Genomic DNA, 18531 nt, shown 5'->3' on the forward strand with positions numbered 1-18531 from the left:
AACCATGGGCCAAGCAGGGGATAAAGTTTAAAGAGATGTGTATGAAACAAGTTTTTACAAGGTGGAATGTGCTAGAAGAGAAAGGGAAACAAAAGGTCCCAGAGGAGCCTGGTAGAAGACATAACTATACAAGCAAAGATTTCACAAGGGAGGTGATGTTTTCCTGGAAGGAAATGGGGAAGGGGGGAAGTGAGTGTGCCCGGCCAGGCTTTTCAGCAAATAAATGGCACTTCATGTGCAAAGGTTTGGATAAATTAGCAAAATGGCATTCCTGGGATTGCAGGGAACTTGTTATTTCTGAACATCCTGTGGGGCAGGGAGGGCCAGGGGCCATGGAGGAGGTGAGACCAAGAAGATAAACAGAGGCAGAGTTTAAAAGCCCTTTATGTTTGCTAAAGTTATCGCTCAAGCTTAGAAAAAATAAAGTGACAGTGGGCGGATTTTAAGCTACGAAGAGGATTTTCAGCAGCATGGGTTGGGGGTGGGGAGGCGGTGGGAAGACTAGAGATGGGGATTTAGCTAAGTGAGGGAAAACTGGTCTGTGCTTATTTGAGGATGATTAGAGTAAGTGTTTACACCAGGCAGTCACAGGGCAATAAAGAAATGGATATGTGTGGCCAGGCAGCCATGTGCCTGAGTCACTTCTGCTAGGTGGATACAGAGAGAGAGCCTGGAATACCTTATAAATTGTGAATAGGTTAGTTATGTTATGAAAGCCATTTGGAATTTGTATCACAAATCCAGCAGCCAACCACATTCTATTTTCCATCCCTACTCTTTGTCTCTTTTAAACTCTACATCAATCTCCACAACAAAGCAGCACACTTATTCAGGTAGCCTAACCCAACAGTCTCCTCTAAATAGTCACGGACACATCATGTTTGCTGTAAATCTTTCTCTTCAAGGCCACAGATGGTCTGTCTTTGCATGATGCTGGCCTCTGCCCTCTAAAGACACTCTTATAGGCACTGATGCAAAAGACCGTGATCTCCAAAAGTGGGGGAAACACCCTGGCTTAAATGGCTGCTTGAGTTCAACTTTCCACCAAGGTGGCCAGATATGGATGTTAGATACCTGGGACAGCTCCCGGTCTCAGAGCAGGTGACTGGTTCAATCCCCAAATCCCCATAGTCCAGAAAAACATCCCTACTCCCAACCAGGCCCGTTTTTGATAGTCTTCCATTTCAGAAAACAAACAGTAATCTCTAAATACCGATACCAATAGCATGTTTCTGAAGGTCCGCTCATCAACATGCTGCTATGAGCATATTCTTGCACTAATCATTTGTCGTGGTTGTTTAGATGTTTCCTTCTCTTTGGGCTAGAGCTCCAGAAGTTAATGTGCCAAAGGGTAAGTCCCTTGATATCCATAAAGAAATTGCCTATGGTTCACACTGCCTACCACACCTGACAGTAGACTAAGCACCCGTACACATAGCTCATGTGTTCCTCACAGTAACATCACCTCCACTTAAAGAACTCACAAACTGGCTTCAGGAAGGTAAGCAGTTTAACAAAAGCCATGTGCCACCTTAGCCTTGACAATGGGACTCTGTTTGTCTGACATGGAAGACTCTCCTTTTAGCCACCATCTTTGATATGTTCTTTCTCTGTACCAGGTACCACCGTTCTAAAAATTCTACCCATTTGCTCATGATATCCATCGTTCTCATTTGCATGTTTTAAAATTTTCTGGTGACCTTCTTTTCAAGAATGAAAACGTCTCGACTGATGGCAGTCTCACCAAGGCAGAACCATCTTTTGGAAGGGGCAAAATCACAAACACTCCTACAGTAAAGTCCAGAGATGGCAGTAACATTTCCTCCTCTTTTTCTTTTCCTGAAGTCAGTATCACCTCTCTGGTAACAAATTTCTCAGAGCAAGCCTGTACCCAAAGTTTGAGGCTATGCAGAAATGGGGTGGAAGGTAGAAGAGAAGGAGGTCATATAAAGGCCCCTGTTCCCCCATTCATTTACAATCCAGTGTTGAGCTCAACCCAGGCCCTCTTCTGAGTGTCCGCTGGATCCACAGGCATGGGAGATAGGGGCCTAAAGAAACTGTGACTCTCCTCTGATCTGATCAGTTGACTCACATCTGATAGGGCTGGGAACCCCCTACCTCAGATTCGCTTCATTTACTCAGTGTCCAATGGACCTCAGCTCAGATACTTGTAAAATAGGCAAGGGGACTCAGCAAGCCTTGAAGGACACTCAAGTGTCCTGGCTAACCTCTAGTAGCAAGAAATTCAGATAAATGCCTCAGGGATTTTCCCCTGTGAAGGGAAGGGCATGTGCAGTGATCAACACTTTTTGTCATCGGGGAGCAGGACAATGCTGAAATGCTTTGGGGTGTCCCTGGTTCACTGCAGGGTCCACTCCTCCACATTCCTTCACACTGTCCTTGGTAGCCCTTGCCCTGAGCGGTCCCCAAAGCTCCCTGTTGTTAGAGCCCAGACCCGCTGTGTTCTCTGATGGCAGCTCCAAGGACAAGCAAGCAGGAGAGAGATGGAAGTACATGGGAAATGCCTTCAACACCAAATTGGACCCAGGTCTCCTGGCAAGTGAGCGTTTCCAGCTCAGCTCCCCATCAAACAGCCACCATGTGCCATTTCTGTGTACAATCCCATCTCAGCTACACTTGCTGTTGGCAGAAATGCCACGGTGTTGAGAAACATCGATATCCACCCTCATCCCCATCTCCCCAGTAGGGAGAACAAAGAACAAAATCAGCTCAGTGCAAAAGTACTACTTTTGAAATCAGCACGGATTATTTAATCTTTCACAATAAAGCCATTTGTGACTTTGGAATCCTTCTCAAGGCAGCATTTGTGGGAGTCCGCCATGATGTAGAAACAGCATGCAAGAAGACAACTTGCGTTAGAATAGCATCAAAACAGAGAGCGCCAAAAAGTCAATAGGTTGTCTCCTACCCCTATGTACCCCTTCTATCTGTCAATTCAACTTTCATGCCATCTCCCCCCACCACCACTGCCCTGCCAAGAAGGAAACTCCATTTCTCAGACCCTCTATTATTACACATCGAATTCATTAGAGAATTCAATATCCCTTCAAGATTTCTCAAGCACCAATGTGCTCACATAAGTGGTAAATGTGATCTTAATCCTTTGCATTAGTCCTTAAATGTACACTTTGACTGTAATAAGTACAGAGTGTGCCACAACACAGGAGTGCACCATGGCCAAATCTCCAAGATAAATCAGCCACCCTGGCCCTGTAGATGAGATCAAATGGAAGTCAGTATCACTGCCATGGGCCTCTTTTACCCTTCCCTAAGTTACAAGACCTGCAGGGCCTTTCATTGTTCAAAAAGGAAGTCACTCCACATTGAAGAGGCTTAATCCTTGGTACCCGATGTGTTTCTCCTGGCAACTCTTCCATGTCCTGGTTGGAGGATGACCCTCCAGAGGCGGCCAGTCACGACTGTGGTAAGGCCTCCCAAGGCAACAACTGGAACAGGTAGCTGGACCCCCTGAGTGAGGACCTTCCTTTGTCCTCAGGATGGCAGTTCTTAGTGCCCTGTGCTTTCATGTTCATACGAGCCCATCCTCCAAAAGGTGAGGTACTCAAAAATGCTGGAATCAAGATAGAGCAGGGGTCCACTAAAGACCCCCAAACAATATCCATGTTTCTTCTCTAGGATCCACCAATGCCTTTTCTTTACAACCCTTAAAACACAGAAGTCCTCACCTCACCTTTCTCAGGCCAAAGAGTGATCTCTGCAGATGGAGCACAGAACTTTGAAACCCTAACGATCTGTTCATGGACCATCTGAGAGAGACTGCCCATATCTGTGTAAAAAAACAGTGTTTTGTACCATAAACAATAAGAGCTCATACTGTCCCTTGTCATGGGAAACTTGATGACCTTCTACAGAAGGTCCTGACTTGAAACCCAAGAACCAAGTTTGTGTTGGTGAAGAAAGTAAACTCTTTTCATTGATTCATCCTCTCCAAGGAGGCCCTCCATCCAGAGCACAGAGAAGAGTCCCTATTTCCTAACTGCTACAAAGGAGCAGCACATGGTCTCACACAAAGGAAGCCTATCCTAATCTGGAAGGTTACGACAGGCTTCCTCAGGGAGGCAACATTTGGAATTGAAACTTTACAGAAGCACAGGATAAGCAAAGTGGAGAGGAAGGAAAAGTTCTGTTATCTGAGTACAGAGGGAAAGGATTTGCTAAGGCAGGGGGCAGGTAGGTGCGTGGCACAGTCGGGGACCTAGCAGAAGGTCAGCTGACTGCAGTTCAAAAGCCAGCATGTAAGCAGGCAAAAGGAAATGGAAAGGACACAAAGAGACTCTATCATGTAAGCCTTTAGACCATGATGAGGTACTAGAACTTGATCCTATGGAAAAAAGAGAATGGGAAGAGAGTGAAGGGGAAATTGCTGTGGAAGTTAGGACAGATACATGGTCACATTGTGCCTCAGATGTACCCCTCACAGGGCTGTCTTTAGGGAGTGGAGTGTATTGGGTGCAAAGATGAGTGGTCAAAGGCCAAACTTCAGGAAGCTCTTGCAGTTATAGACCAGAGTGGTGAAGTGTTTGTGCAGGGCTCTATGGAGAATGGCAAAGGGGGAGAGGGAGGAAAGCAAATAGGTATTTTGTAGGTCACATTGATAAGAGGTGCTGTGCAGGGTGAAGAGGCAGGGAGCTAAAGCATAGGTCCTACTCTTCTCTGCTTGAACAAGGGACTTCACATAGGTAAGAGCAGAGATGGCCCTAACTGCTGACTCACTGCCACCTGCCATGGCTGGCGTCCATCCCCAGTAGAGTGTGAAAACACACTGAGAACAAACTGAAATCCTCAAGTTGACCCATGCAATCAATTTGTATAGTTACTATGGCAACCTGCCCTCTAACCGCATTTCCTGCCTTTCTCCCTCTACCAAGAATGGCTTCCTCAGGTGTCTGCACCGACCTTCCTACTCCCTCCCTCTTGGGCCACATATTTGAGCCCCTTCCAGATCCTTCCATCCACAAGGTGGCTGCCTTCTCCACAGGCTTTGACTGGTCTGTGTTCCATACCATTTATCTACGTATGTGTGTTACCACACATTTGTCACATCTCTTACACTGCCTTGTTGTAATTAGCTACTCTTGAATACCTGGATGGGCTTTACATAATAATACATTTTTAATTGGGAATGGAGCATCTTGCTTTGAATTCTGAGAAGGAAGTAAAAGTGTTCAATTTAGGCAGAAATGGATTCTTGTCATAAATATTTACTGGAAAAAACATATATTCTCTGTGATCCTTATTTTTGGCTACTATAGCTGGGAAAATAATGGCAGAGGGCTGACGCAAGATCACATGAGAACATGTGCAAGGTGCCCAGCATTGTTGCTCATGATTCTTTTTCTGCTTTCCCAGGTCTGCCACTTTTTTGAGTGACCTGAGGCGAGTTACTTCTATAGTCTTAGTTTTCTGTTTTGTAACCTGAAGCCTTTGAACTGGATGGTTCTAAGATCCCCTCTGTTTCCCCATTTCTAGGGTCTCTGAGAAGGAGCCAAGTCCTTATCATCTGTCTCCTCTTTAGAGTGGGGGAGGAGCATCATTTGAACCATTCCTATTGTAGGCATGAGAAGCCTAACCAAGTGTTTACATTTGGAAATACCTTTCTTTATAATGATTCAGGGCATAAGAAAGGACGCCTCAACCTCCTACTAATTCTTGCTAACTGCAGGGAACAAAGCACAAGTCTCCAGAGATGATGATATAGATTATAAAAACAGTGAACAGAAAATGATTGTGTTTCATATTTTTAAAAAGAGGCCCAATTTTTATTTTATTTATTTATGTTTTTAAAAAAGAGGCCCAGTTTTGGAGCTTCTGGGTAGCTCAGTCAGTTAAGCTTCTGTCTTCGGCTCAGGTCATGATCTTGCAGTTGGTGAGTTCAAGCCCCGCGTCGGGCTCTACGCTGACAGCTCAGGGCCTGGAGCCTGCTTCGGGTCTGTGTCTCCCTCTCATTCTGCCCCTTCCCTGCTTATGTTTTGTCTCTTTCTCTCTCTCTCTCTCTCCCTCTCTCTCTCTCAAAAATGAGTAAACATTAAAAAATTTTTAACTTTAAAAAAATTAAAATGAGGTACAATTTTTAAAAACACACATAGCATGATACAATAACCAATTGACTGACTATTCCTCTCTCTAGTCCCCTTAACAAAAAAGCATCCATAAATACTTTACAAAGAAAATGCTAGGTTAACATTTCACTGCACTAGCATTTATAGTGTTTAAAAATTTCTTGCAGATAATAAAGTAGGTGAAATTATATGGAACCTGCTTAGCTTGGTGCCAATTCAAGGGCTGTACAATGAAAATCAGAAGAAAACAATGAGCAAGGACACAGGTGCTGAGCAGCTACCCCCTTCCAAATGAGCCCCCATTATTCTGCCACCAAATCAGAAGTGAATCAAATGCTGACTGAATTCCAAATAAAACTCATCCAGGTAAAACCCTTCTTCCATGGTGGAGGGGCTCGTCAAAAAGGAGATCTTACAGTAATAACATAATTACCATGGTTTCCTGATGACTTGTGAGGGAGGAGTATCCATACATTTATGTCTTTGTCATGTGACCACAGAACGAATCAGATGAACTGTCACAAACAAGACTTATTGTTCATCCAGAGGGACAAACTTCAGAAGATGCTATTCTGTCATGGACACAGTGGAGGAAACACCACTATGGTCTAACTGTGAGTATGTAATAGATGGAACAGACCGATGTGCATTGAATGGAGAGCTAATGGTCTCTGGTTCACCAAACATGGCTAAGCATGCAAGTTATCATTGTTTTCTCATTGGCCACTGGGTATTTCAGCCAGGATGCAGCACAAGGCAAAAATGCCATAATTTACCAAACTAGAATTAGTAGCTAACAAAATTGAGAAGAAAGACATTAATTTGTGCCTATTTCATAGCTATATGATTGAACATAATCCTTTGCTTATTTTAGATGATGTCATGGATGTACATGACATGCTTTAGATCTTAGTTGCCAAAGCTAATTGTGCCAGAACTTTCTACCTACGTGTTGCCTTTACCTTCTCTCTGCTAAGGGATCCACTCTGTTTCAAGATAGTTCCTTACTTAATTATGTTGCCTGCACAGAACACAGATTATGGCTAAAACAGCCATTGGGGATGAAGTGTTCATAGGCATTTTCATCTAGCCAAACATTGACCAGTGATGATAGTCACCACCTTTTTCTAGTTATCTTGGTTTGACAAGTGCATTCTTTCCTGAAACATTTCACTACCCAAAGACATCTATTCCTGTCTGGGATACTGATTCAAGCCATTTGGCTATTTTGTGGAAGGCACCAGAAAGTTATCTTCTGCTGCTTTAAATTACAATCTCAAAGAAGTCATAGATAAAAGTCATGTGAGGAGCCTGCAAGGTCAATGGCTTCTAAGTCATTCTCAGTCAGACTTCATTCCACCTACCAAATGCTGCTCACCACCCAACAGTGAGGTCCTTACCTGGCCTAAGGTTAATGGGGGAGAGGAGGACAGAGGTAAGACACTTGCCAGGTCCTGGTCTGTGACCTACTGGCCACCAGGATGTCCAATGGAAGTGAGGCAGTTGGGATGCTGTGGCCTTAGACCCTGACAGATGATTGGAATGGTTCCCCATGGGTATGGGAGGAAACTGCCTCAGGGCACATATAGTTCACTGTCTCCCAAAGGGGCAGGTACACAGCTTCACTGGGCCTCTGTTGTGGGGTAGGGTGGTGGTGGAGATAGGCTTTAGCTGGCCTCTGGCCCTAAGGACACCTAGCTATCACTCATTGGAGAATACCCCTGTCCACCCCTGCAGAAAAAGAGAGGGGAACAAATAAAAAGCGTTTGAAGAGTAGACCAGTCTTTATCTGCTGACAAGAAACCTGTGGTCATTGGTAGAGGTAGGCTGGGAACAGAACTTGCCCAAAGTTAGGATGAGTCCAAATCTAGTCTGGGGAACAAGGCAGCAGCTAGATAAAGGGACTATGTGAATAACTAGAAGAGATGCAGATTGGTGGCTAGTCTACTCCCACTGGGACTCCATAAATGTTACAGTCAAGTCCTGCTACATCCCTTCCTTGGGTCCTGAGTAGAGATGATATGTCAGGAATGGGTGTCTTTCTGTACCAAAAAAACCACAATTTTTTAAGTTTATTTATTCATTTTGAGAGAGAGACAGGGAGAGTGAGTAGGAGAGGGAGAGGGAGGGAGGGAGGGAGGGAGGGAGGGAGAGAGAGAGAGAGAGAGAGAGAGAGAGAAGCCTAAGCAGGCTCCATGCTGTCAGCACAGAGCCCACAGCAGGGCTCGAACCCACACACTGTGAGATCATGATCTGAGCCAAAATCAGGAGTCAGATGCTTAACTGACTGAGCCACCCAGGTGCCACTAGAAAAACAATTTTTAAGACCTCACTGGAGGAGAGCAGACCCATCTTGAGGTTCTGCTTACCTCGACTGAATTTAGAGCATCCTAAATGTGCACTTCTAAGGTTATATTACTGTGCTGAGATGTTATTTACAAAGCATTTTCATTGTGGGTGTTTGTTTTGTTTTTAATCATCATCCAGACATCACAACACCCTGGTGAGTTAAAAAATAAAGCTAGCAGTGCAAGGCTGAGTTTCAATCATGAGGCATCAAACAAAGCCAATCAAGCATTTATAAGCTGGGGGAAAATGATCTTGATTCAATCTAATTTGTGGGGAAAGATTTCAAAGCCAGTTCTTGATTTTCCAAATGAGTACAACCATTTCTAATTTGACTTGTCTGAAAACTCCCAGGACTGACTGGCATGCTATCGGCAAATGTGGAGGAAAGGCTGCTCTGTTAGCTCAAGCTGTCTTTCTGAGTCACAAACTTAGGAGGAGCAAGAGGCCAAATCAAGGGTTGTTTGTTTGTTTGTTGATATTTAGACAAAGATAAGCTCCTTTATTTATTTATGAGTGTATTTATTATTTGCTTATTTATTTATTTATGAGATACGTATTAAATCGTTCAGATATGCCAGGCTCAGTTCTAGTGGCGATGACACAGCCCTGGAGGCAGGCAGGCTCCGAACTCGCCCACCTGAAGCCCACACCGCACTGGGTGAGGAACACGGAAGGTGTCATCACAACTATGATTAGGTGCCACGAGAGAGAAGCCGATGTTGCTGGGACAGCATGTGACAGGGATTCACGAAGTACTTTTTGAGTTGGATGATACATAGGCAGAAGTGGGAGTGGGAACAGGATTGGGATGGATGGTGAGAAAGAAGAGGGAGATGATCCCTGAGAAGAAAGTCATGATGCGCTTTTGGAATTGAAGGGAGAGGAGAAGCTTAGCATTAGTCTACACAGGCAACATTTTGTGTCTGCCAAAGAAGGTCTTCAAGGATGGAGATCATGTTCCTTGGGTTTCATCTGAGGGACACCTAGGGAGAAGCATCTTTAACATTGAAGGGAATGTCCCATTGTGGGTGTGTGGGCAGGTGGTTTCCCACAGCGCCCTCTTCTTTGGTTTTCCACGATCTGGCTGCATGTCCATATCAGTAAACAGGGACCCACTGAGAGCCACATGCTGTCTTTGGCCTCATTCACTCTTGACTTTGTCTCTTTTGCCCTGCATCCCACCCCAAGCCTACTGGCTCCCAATTTCAGCTCCTTGGCTGTTGAGTCAGTGCTGGCTTTCTGCCTGTGTGTGTCTCTGTTTCTGGCCCCATATTCCATACTTCTTGTCTGTGTATCAAATCAGTTTTTGCAAATAGTGGTGCCTTTCACCTAGAAACTCCACCTAGGAGAGGTCCTTGGGAGCTGTGGCATGGAAGGGAATGACAAGCAGAGCCATGATTAAACTGATAACCTCTCAGTTTTAAGGTAGAAGATAAAGCTGTAACTCTACCCTGAATTTCTCTACACTTGAATTTCTATCTCTAAATATCTTGATTAGCTCTACACTTGAATTTCCAATTCCAAATATTGTGCAAAGCTATTTGGAAATATGAATCAAGAAGCTTAAGAATATTAATAATCATTTTTGATACTTTACTTCCACATCTAGAAATCTATTTTCAGGAAACAATCTGAAATTAAACCAAGACTTACACACAAAGTGACCATTATTCATAATAATACAAACCTGGATCTAAAATTAAAAGAACAGTTATGTAAAATATGGTATATTCATATGACATACCATTTTGCCACCATTAATAACAATGTTTATGGTAAGCATGACAATTGCTTTTAACGTAACATCAAAAGAAATGAACAGAATATAAATTGCACGTATGAATCAATAAAATATACCTGACTAAATATGTAGGGATAGAACAGAGGCCACTTTGCTAAATAGTGTCTCCATCTGGGTTGTGGAAGTGTGGCGATTTTTATTTACCTAATTAATTTTTCCCCATTTCAAAATTGTTTGAAATGAAAAATTAATACTTTCACAATATGAGTTTCAATAGTTTTCCAAGTATTATTGGAAAGTTTTCATGACAATACCGAGGGTGGGTAACTGCTATCAAAGGCATTAGTGTGCATTACAGAGAGGAAGAATAGCAGTTAACCCAAGTAAGGATAGAAGCAGATGGTAAAACCCAAGGACTGCTATTTTTCAAATGATTTCTATAGCTGAATAATTGCAGAATTGTTTGTACCTTCTATTGCAATCTTTAGGTTACATGTCTACTGAAGTAGGCAAAGGTAACAAGTCACTATGGTAGGAAAGTCAAAAGAAGGTGCTGTGTGTGTGTGTGTGTGTGTGTGTGTGTGTACATGTACTCACTTTTTCCTTTTGCATAAACTCTCTTGTACAAACTTGACCCACAACCAAAGCAACTTTCTACTCTGTATGCATGCATGTGATGCTTTTTTAGACTAAATTCTCAGTAGTGAGAAACAAATGTTCTCAGCTCTGAAAACCTAGTATGCACTTCATGCATCCTAAGTAGAGACCGAAAGGTACCAAAAGTGAGTGAAGGGCAAGTCCCCCTACCTGGTTTGGGACACTAGGCAAATTTACAGCCTATTCAATAATGAATACATCATAGAAGTCAGCTTCTCATTTTCCTCAATAATGATTTAGAAACAAGAAGAAACATATCTAATTCTGATTATTGCTGCTATGTCTGAATAAACATTTTAAAAGTTTTCTAGGAAAGTAACTATAAAAAGTAGAAGTGGAAACTGGATTACTTATATTTGGGATGAGTAATACCAACACTGTCTAACAGAAATGTAATGTGAGCCACACATGTAATTTAAAATTTTCTGGTACTTAGATTATAAAGAAAGAAGTAAAATGAAAGAGATTAACTTAATATTTAATTTGAATATTAGGCTATTTAACTCAATACATTCATATTAGTTAAACATGAAGTCAATATTAAAATTGAGATTTTACTTTTCTACCTTTCCAGCACATCTCAATTTGTTTTTGTTTTTGTTTTCCAGCACATCCCAATTTGATCTAAACACATTTCAAATGCTCAACAGTCGTACATGGCTAGTGGCTGCCATATTGGACAGCGCAAATCTAGAGTGCCGTTGTAATGGTGATGATAGACCTTGACACTGAAGTAGAATTTGCATCACTTTTTATATGAGAACTCTCATATACTGACCTTTATTCTTCAAAGAGATTTGGGCAGAGATCCCTAGTTCCCTACTCAAAATCCATTCTCCTTGCCTGTTCTGTAGTGGAACTCCAATGAACTTGAGGCAACAATGTGCTCAGCCACTCCCCCTGAACATCTGTGTGGCAAGGTGACTTAGTCTGCCTAGGAGGTATGACAGGGCAGAAGCATTAACTGGGACTTCCTGGAAGTCTCAAAAAAGAGCTGACTTAGCTGACAGGGATACTCCTTTGGCCTCTGCCTTTTCTCCTCTTTGGCAGCTTTGCATGTAGATAAGATACCTCAAGTTCCAAAAGCCTACTGGGACCCTCAGGATAAAAGCCAAAGAGTAAGGATGGCTTGCATGAAGAATGGAATGGTCTGGGTCCCTAACTACTTCCTAGGGCTTCTCATCTCTAGGTTACTATTTTGTTGAGGGGGCAGAGGAGGTTATGGATGACTGGTACAAGCATTTCCAGTGGTCTTAGGATACTAACATTTTATGTGGTTGTTATTTCCTCCAGAAGTCATATGCTAAGACTCTAACCCCCAGTACCTCAGAATGGGACTGTATTTGGAGATGAGACCTTTGAAGAGGTGATTAAATTAAAATGAGGCTATTAGCATGGGCCCTAAACCAATCTAGCTGGTGTCTATAAAAGAAGAGAGAAATGGGACACACAGAAAAGCCAGTTGCATGGAGACACGGAGGAAAGGCTGCCTGAGGACAAGGTGCCCATGTGCAAGCCAAGTAGAGGGGCCTCAGGAGAATAGGAACCTGCCAACAACTTGATCTCAGCCTTCCACTCTCCAGAACAGCATGACCATCAATTTCGGTTGTTTCAGCCAAGCCAGTCTGTGTATTTTGTTATGGAAATCCTAATAACCTAATACAGAGATAGAGGGCTGCTAAATAATTCTCCTTAATGAAATCTTTGCCTTGAGAAGTATTTTAGAGATGATGTAAAGAATGTTTCTCAGTCACAGCACCAGAAAGAAGAAATCAACTGTGGAGTTTACCCAGCTACCTAGTAACCCAGTTGGATGGAGAAGCCACATCTCCTGACTCATACAGTGCTCTTTCTAATTAGGCCACACCGCTGCTGCTGCATCAGGGACACAGAAATCATCAGTGGAAGTAGACTTCCCAGAGATCATCCTTTTTTTTTTTTTCTTTTTGAGAGAGAGAGAGTGCACAAACAGAGGATGGACAGAGACGGAAGGGAGGGGCACAAGAGATCAGAAGTAGGCTCCATGCTGATAGCAGCAAGCCTGATGCAGGGCTCAAACTCACAAACTGCAAGATCATGACCTGAGCTGAAGTCAGACACTCCACCAACTGAGCCCCTGGGGAGCCCCTACAAGGTCATCTTCTAATTCTCCATCTCAGGTGGCTAAGAAGTAGGTGGAAGATCACTAGGGATACAGAGAAACAACCTCCCCTCAAAAGATGCTTCTATTCTCCAGTGTTAAATGAGGAGACAGTCTCACGGCCAATCAGACCCTGTAGGTCTGTATTGGTATAATCATCCCAGCACAAACTTAAACAAATATTTATTAAGCATGTGCTATCTGTAGTATGCTAGCTTTCTCACTGGGAATTCAAATGAGTCCTCTGTCCTCTCAAAAAAAAAAAAAAAGTCTTTCACTTAGTCATTTATTGATCACCATTTTCATGATGTAATGTTACTGTAGCTAAAATATGGAAAGCCAGTGATTAGAGCAGGGTATAATATGTACATAAAACATATCACAGAAGATGAACATGGATTTGGCATCAGAAAGGCCAGGGATAGGGCCTTCATAGATACATATCTTGGGCAAGTGACTTTAATATCATTTAAGACTCATATTTCCCAACTATGAAATGAAACCCCAAATAGTTGTCCACTTCACAGGGTGATTTCAAGGATTAAACTAGGTAAGTACGAAAAGCAGTTGACAGAGTATCTGGCACATAATAAATGCTTAGTAAGTTACTAGTTGTATTGCAGACTATGTTGATAACAAGAAAAAAAAAAAAGAAGTGACATGAAAGAATATTCCTTTTTAAAAAAGAAGACTGGAGGGGAGCCTGGGTGGCTCCGTTGATTAAGTGTCCAACTCTTGGTTTTGGTTCAGGTCGTGATCTCACAGCTTTGAGTTCCAGCCCTATGTTGGACTCTGCACTTCAGTGCAGAGTCTGCTTGGGATTCTCTCTCTCCCTCTCTCTCTGCCCCTCCCCAACTCATAACGTCTCTGTCTCTCTCAAAATAAATAAATAAACTTAAAAAAAAAAGAAGACTGGAAAATCTACACTGGCATAGTATTTATGGTTGCCTTTGTTTGATGGGAATGCAAATCATCTTTTTCTTTCTTTCTACTTTTCTATATTTTCCAAATTTCCTATAATCTGTCAACATGAATTCTCTTGTGCAGTCAAGTGCTCTACCACTGTGCTATACCCTCAAATTCTCTTGTGAAAAATGAAAATTAAATATGATTGTTTAGGGGTGCCTGTGTGGCTCAGCTGGTGTAGCACCTGACTCTTGATTGTGGCTCAGGCCATGATTTCACAAGTCATGAGTTTGAGCCATGCATGGGGCTCTTTGTGGACAGCACAGAGCCTGCTTGGTATTGTATCTCTTTCCCTTCCTCTCTGCCCTTCTTCCACACTTGCTCTCTCTTCCTCAAAATAAATAAACTTTTAAAAAAATATCACCTTCAGGGTGCCTGAGTGGCTCCATCGGTTAAGCATCTGACTTTGGCTCAGGTCATGTTCTCACGGTTTGTGGGTTTGAGCCCCGTATTGGTCTCTGTACTGACAGCTCAGAGCCTGGAGCCTGCTTCAGATTCTGTTTCTCCCTCTCTCTCTGTCCCTCCCACATTTCTGCTCTGTCTCTCTCTCAAAAATAAATAAACATTAAAATATATATATACAATTTTCTAAGATATTTATTGGTTCCTGTGCTGGTTATCTAATTCCGTTGGTGGGAGGTTGGTGACTCTCATGCTTTCGCAGGGTAGTATCAGCCCTAATTATCTCACATTTTTATAAAACAGAGGACACACTGCTCCCTGTAAGGGTATGAGGTTGTAGGGTTATCTGGGTCAAAAAGCATTAAAATTGGACTTTTGTGCTATAAATGGCTATACCCGGGTTATAAACACTTTTGTAAGTAAAAACATAAAAAAAATGATGTTTGGATTGTCTTAACAGTTTTTGGCAGTCATCACACTCTTAAAAGTCTGGTAAAATTCACATGCTTTCTAGTTCCCTGGAAGAGCATAAGACAGCCTCTTGCTTTTGTCTCTGTATGAAATGTTGTATTTGCCCATGCATACACAATGACGGACATTCAGCAAAGCCTCTAAAACTAAGAGCATCTCTGGGACCGCCTGATCTTCCATTCACCTTGAGAAGCTAGCATTGAATGCTCCATCCTCAGAGTCCGATTCTCAGCTGTGTTTTTGCAGTGCTCCACAAAATCATACTGTGCTTATACGCTCCCTGCTGGGTCATCTGTAACTGAGCTAAACGGTGGGTTTCAGGGCGTGACCTCAGCCCCAAATCTGGTCAGACCGAAGATTTCTATCAGACACATCAATTGTGGCTCATGGAGGCTGAATGTGTCCATTTGGCCTTGTTCTTGATCTCCGGGTACTTTTCTTAAAGGCCTAGTCAATCTATTTTTCACTTTTAGATTATCCTTATTATCTTTAAAAGACAACATGTTAATTTACCTCCTGGACTGTATTGGTGCAATGAAGACAAATATGAATGTCCTTCAAAGGGCTGTTTCCTCGGCAGAAGCAAGGTACATCTTGGACCTTGCTGTCCAGGAGGACACGGAAGTAGTAATTGACCGCCATGAGGGAGCATGGGTAACCGCATAGGCCGACATAGGGAGGGAACGAGGAGCTGAACTAGGACATTAGAGAAAAGGGTGGAAACTGATGGCAAAGAAATAAAACCGTTTCAAAGGAGGGTAGTGAGTTGCATGAGAAAAACTTTAGGTGAAATGTGAGAAGTTTTTTGAGAATCGCAGCACGGCAAATCCTCATCAGAGGGGTCACTTGTTTGGGTGATTCACATTCTAGTCTACCTACAGCATGCCTCAAACTCTCGGAGTATGAGAAATTCCTTTTAATGTGACAAATTACATGGGTCCATAAAAGAGGGTAAGAGTAGTTTCATTATTTTCTACTGAGGCAATAAGTGATGACAAAGTTAAATAAATTAACGCCTCCCTCCTCACACAAGCCTGTGCTTGTATGTAAGAGTTATTGAGACACGCAATGATTGCCCAAAGCTACGCCCAGGTGACACAAAACCATGAATATGCACGTGCCTCCCTTTGTCTTCCCTACCCCCTCTTCCAGATGTCCAGCGCCTCTGGTTGTTAGCCTTCCTTTGAAAAGGAAGAAAAGAGATTACAGAGCGTTCCAGTGACCCATTTCTGAGTTTCACCTCCAAAGCCACCCTTCTTTGCCCTGCTTTTGACACTGGAATTGGACCCTGTAAACATTTCTCTCCTGATTATTAGGCTCTGCCAGTAGAGGGCGCTAGAGGCCCATGGCAAGGAGGTAGCCTTTGGGAGACTTTTCTGGGTTCCCATCCTCCATCACTGATAGTCAGTGGGGAGCCCAGGGATCTCTGCACAGTTGAGTTCCAGCTGTGCCCTCAGCTCACACGTTCCCTGTAGGGGGCCGCTCCCGCAGACAACGTAGATCTGTGCTGTCTGGCAAGCTTAATTGTTATCTGCAGACTGCCTGGTCCCCCCGTAACCACCCTCTGGGAAGAGGTATGAGTCTCAGCCTGGGAGGCAGGCATGGGGAGCTCTCCTAGTCCCTAGTTCCTTCACAGTCTATTCTCCCTCAGCCTAGAGAAAGTACCTGCTTTTTTGCAACTTGCTCTTTCTGGATCCTTAAGTCTTCTTCTGCCAATATTAGCAGTTAACCACCTTCTACTAGCTAACATTTTTTAATATACTATATAAAAATAGTATATGTTATACTAATATATATACATATATATAAATATAGTATATGTTGTACTAGTATATAGTAGTATATGTTAGTATATATATTTCTTTTTCAAACAGCCTAATCTTGGCAGATAGAGATAGCTTCTAAATCTTGTGACACAAAGTAAAGAGCTTCTAAGAAGCCATCTCAGCTGTCACACATGGAACAGATTCAGTGTCTGGTCCCTTCTTATCAAGGTCCTAGTGATTCAACAAGGAAAATTTATGTAAGATTATTAGAAATTTATAAAGATGTGGAAAAGGTTTGATTTGATTTACTACTTTCCTAATCTGGAGCTCTTAACTTACTGTCCATAGATAGATTTCAGTGCTGCAAAAATGTTACACAAAATAAAGCGTGCCCATAATTTTCATTATCTTCTTCAAGGAGTATGTGCCTCCTAAAATATGAATAATCACTGACCTAAAATCTTTAGAGTCATTCTTGCAGAAGGCCATTTGCCAAAGAGGATAGACATGGTCAAAGGACTAAGGTCTTCATGGGGAACATACAATGAGAAGCAGTGAGCAAAGTGGAACAATAAAAATAACACTATCATTAGCTATCAGTGATTCAATGCCTCTCATAGCCCAGGAGTCACCACACATCTATAAAGTAGGTATTTATTGGCTCTACCTTGCAGATGGTGACACTGAAGCATGATGAGGTCAAGTAACTTTGTCCAGATTCTGTAGTTATTTATTACATGATGATGATGGGATTTAAACTTATCGCCTTCAAAGATTATATGCTTCCTCAACACTTAGGCCTTCATTACGTACAGTTTTACACTATGAGTGACTCAGAAGGGTAGGTTTAGCTTGTGCAACTTACAAAATACTTCAGGTCTTAAGTGAAAGGAGAAACTCTTGCAAAGAACTAGACTAGAATAAAACATTGTTTCCAAGAAATACTACATTCCACTTTGAGTTTCATGCCCCTGCTTGAAATACCTTCCTATTACTTCCAAATTGTCTTAAGAGGTGTGTTTCTTCAAAACCTACATCGACTTGTTGCACATTCAGGAAATCTTTTCTGGACCCACTAGCCCTGTGATTTCTCCTCCTTTTAACTCTTGAAAAGTAGTTTTGAGTCCTGCCAATAGTTTTCAGTGGTTGAGGGCATGGCAGCCAGAAGCACCCTTGGCCTTACAGGTGGGAAGGCAGGGCTGTAGTACAATTAAGAAAGCAAGAAGCTATGAAACCAAATGGAATCATTGAGAGAATCACTGATAATCATTAGAATAATCAAGGTGGCAAAAGGAACAAAAATATATGTCAAACCATGAAGGCAAGTGAGAGTAGATGAGGAAGGGTGGCCATCAAAATGGTGGCCAGGAGAGCAGAGAGTATATACAAAAAGACAGGCAAAGTAAGTGCATCGTCTTCCAATTCTGAGTTTTGAAATGGGACTCAAAGCTCAATATGTGGATTTCAGGAGCAGAGAGAGGCGTAAAGTTTCCCATCCATTGAAGGCAAGGATCATTTGCTATGAGCATAGTAGATACTCAATAAACTATATTTGATGAGGATGGTGATGATGATGATGAATCACATGCTGACTTGTGTCATCCTGTATACGTGTGAGGTCACATCAAAAAACATAATGGAGCTGAGTGGTGAAAGGTGCTCTGAGGAGAAGGTGGAATCTGGAATGGTCACATAAGGCCAGCAGTCACAGCACATTCATCAGAACACCTTTCCAAACCCACGGTAGATTCTCCTTATGGATCATAGCAACTTCTTCTATGCAGGCTGGACCTGAAGTCATGTCTCCCTAGCCCTATGCTCCACAGAACCACAGACAATCCACTGGGGTTGACAGAGGTGGGGCAGGAATGCAGTAGGTTCACATTAGTCTACCCTAATGGTGGTTCCATTTGTCAACTTCTGAAACTTCCTAATTAT

General features: G+C 42.6%; 1 protein-coding gene across 2 annotated transcripts in view; it reads right to left on the reverse strand.

Moving 5' to 3' along the window:
* CNTNAP5 (contactin associated protein family member 5) overlaps positions 1–18531 on the reverse strand; it is an 801668-nt gene that overhangs the window by 371518 nt on the left and 411619 nt on the right. The gene's annotated exons all lie outside the window — the stretch shown is intronic.

The sequence above is a fragment of the Crocuta crocuta genome, unplaced genomic scaffold (genome assembly GCF_008692635.1).
Source record: "Crocuta crocuta isolate KB4526 unplaced genomic scaffold, BGI_CrCroc_1.0 scaffold5, whole genome shotgun sequence".
Taxonomy (NCBI): domain Eukaryota; kingdom Metazoa; phylum Chordata; class Mammalia; order Carnivora; family Hyaenidae; genus Crocuta; species Crocuta crocuta.